Source organism: Miscanthus floridulus, chromosome 13 (genome assembly GCF_019320115.1).
Source record: "Miscanthus floridulus cultivar M001 chromosome 13, ASM1932011v1, whole genome shotgun sequence".
In the NCBI taxonomy this organism is placed as follows: Eukaryota; Viridiplantae; Streptophyta; class Magnoliopsida; order Poales; family Poaceae; genus Miscanthus; species Miscanthus floridulus.
This window is the reverse complement of record NC_089592.1, coordinates 77,318,946-77,321,943: the sequence shown is the minus strand read 5'-3', so window position 1 is coordinate 77,321,943 and position 2,998 is coordinate 77,318,946.

Below are 2,998 nucleotides of genomic sequence, written 5' to 3'. Positions count from 1 at the left end.
AGTTCTTCGAATGCATGGATTATTTATGTTTTTCCCCCTCAAGTGTGCAGTGCTAATTTTTTTTTTTTGCAAATGCAAGCAGCAGTACGCCAGTACCGTAGAATGGTAGTACTCTGTATTTGGACTGAGATGAGAATACGCATCATATGATCCATGTACTCTGCATGCAGATAGCAGCATAGAATCGAAGCTATATCATCATGCATGCATGCAGGTGGCAGCTGACACCTGACATTTATACTATAATAACTTGCTAGTACTAGTAAATGAAACATATTATTAATTTCCTTGGTGTGCCCATACGTTGCATTAATCATTTGAAAGTTGACATACATATACATACAAATCAGCATAGGTTAATCATATATCGTCACGCGCGCGCATGGCATGAAATCAATAAGACTGACGCGCTAGCTGACGACGAAAGCGTGCTTCATTCAAGATTATCAACTTGGAGAACTCTACTATAGCTGTTGGCAGCCCATCAGTAGATTATCAACTTAGAGTACTCTACTAATGTTTTTTTCAAACATTATTATATATCCATGCTCATCAGTAGTTCAGTCCTAGCTAGTACATCATACAGTAAACATTAACATACTCAAACACGTAATCGTACAAACTGTTGTGGATCGCGTTCTTCCATCATTTATGTGAATACACTTCTGCAGGCCCTCTAATCTGTTGATTTTTGTTCTGTGTGCATATGCATCAATTGAGTGTATGGTATGGGCGTACGTGGCAGATCGAAGACGAGGTCACTCACATTCATGCATATCACCAGTACTGAGCAGTGAGCACTGACAACCGAGTCGTCGTCGTAGCTGGAGTATGCTGCTCCAAGTCAACTCTAGCTAGTGTACGCGGTATGCCCTCAGGCATCGGCAGACGATGTTGCATCATCACAGCATCAGTCTTTTACTTGCTTGCTTAGTGGCGCCGGCCTCTACTAGCTTGACGATCGATATATATGATGCCAGATAGACTAGCAGTACTGAAATCTTTATTTCCCAATGCGTATTCTTTTCTCTCTGTTTTCCCGGCCTCCTCTTCTTTGAACAAAAATACATTTTCCGTCTCTTTTTCAAGCTTCATTCATGCCACTGAACGAAACTGAATTGGAAGACGTAGAGACCTAGCAGAGATCGAAGCCATACCTACATAGATACAAACAGATATCTAATATCTTCTGTTTGGCTCTAGCTTGTAAATATAATATCTTCTATTGGCAGGATATACATATAGATACAAGTATATATCTTGTGTTTGGCGGCGCATGCATGGTTCGTACATCTATCTAGCACTGCAGGTGTATATATCCATGATGCATGATACATGTCATGTGCGTGGAAATTCAAGCACACAGACACAGCACCAGTCAACGGAACGATCTCCTGCGTGTCCGGTGTGCGGTGCGCATGCTGACATGCATGCATGTGTAGTGGTATAAATCCAAACGCAAATCGCGCGAGCGGCCGGGACGAAGGCACGCTAGATATGGATCATCGATGACGACGGAAGGCTGTTCGTCTCTTTTATGACCCGAGTTGAGTGTCCATGCCTCTGCATGTATCCTGCATTCTCTGGCGACTGGCGGTGGGTGCATGCTGCCGCTTGCCTGCCTTGCCTTGACGTGCCGGCCGGCCTAATACTGACCAACCACCCTCCGTGACGCACGCTTCTTTACTGACGCCCGCTCGCCCGCCGCCGCTCGCTCGCCTCGATCGGCTTCTCATCCCATCCCCTTGTTCCGCAATGCATGCCAGTTATTTGGAAACCGGCCTATCTATGACGATTTAGCTTCTTTTTTTTACGGTTCTGATATGGTACCTTCTTTTTATATACATATATGCACACTTATACCTACCAACACTTGCATGTATATCGTACCTCCGTGAGCATCTCTAAGAGACTGAGTTGGTGAGCCGATAATTCTTGAGGTTGGTAAAGTCATCCAAACATCTCGTAGTTGACGGACGTGTACGTTGTCTACGGAAAGAATAGGATCAGAGCTCTTAATTATGAAATAAATACAGGAAAAATACAAACATCCATGATAAATCATGAAATGAATACAGGAAAACTACAAGAGGTCTGTGACAAGTCGAGGAATTGTAGCACGTACACAATAAAAAAATCAGATCAGGCGATTTCAATTTCTGGATTGCATTGCTATCTGTGAGTTTGTGGAGGCGTACTCTAATGTTAGATCGATGCGTATGTCTTGCTAATATATGTAGGGGTTTTGCTACGGTACAATCTTTACTCCCCAAGAAGTAATATCTTGAACAAATCATAGCCCTTGATTTGTCAAAAAAAAGAGGATATATTTTCAAATACAATAATATCATTATATAATTAAAAATAATGAAAAAACAAATAATATATATCTCGGCTGGCCTTTCCTTTCCTTATCCTGATGCCGCAAGCATGGAAAAACAATAGGGGAAAAAAGTCCTGTCATGGCAATCTTCATCCGAGATTTTTGCTAGGATATAACATCGTGCACATGTTATGTTGAGATTGTTCTTCGCCTTGTACGAACGTAGAAGAGATGCAATCAAGACTAGGTCATGCATCATGGCTGGGTTACACGTAGCATACGAGCGTACAAGATATATTGTGCGATCAAGACAGTGCACACGTAACAGAAATACCTAGTAACTATATGTAGTTACACGTAGCAAGCTGTCATGCACCTTGCATTATTTGATACATGCATACACACCTATCACGTTAAAAAAAATCATTGCTAGTTCTCTATCATCATGTTATGTTAAAAAAGATTAGATCTACCAAACTTTCCAAAAAGAAATAGTCCACATACACTACTGGATTCAGGCGCTTTGCCGGGTGCCGAATGCACCCGGCAAAGGCTACTTTGCACTCGGCAAAGCCTTTTCTGGGTGCAGCACTCGGCAAAAAGCCTCCGGCAAAAAATTAGTCGGCAAAGATTTCTTTGCCGGGTGCTTTTTATCGGGCACCCGGCAAAGACTTT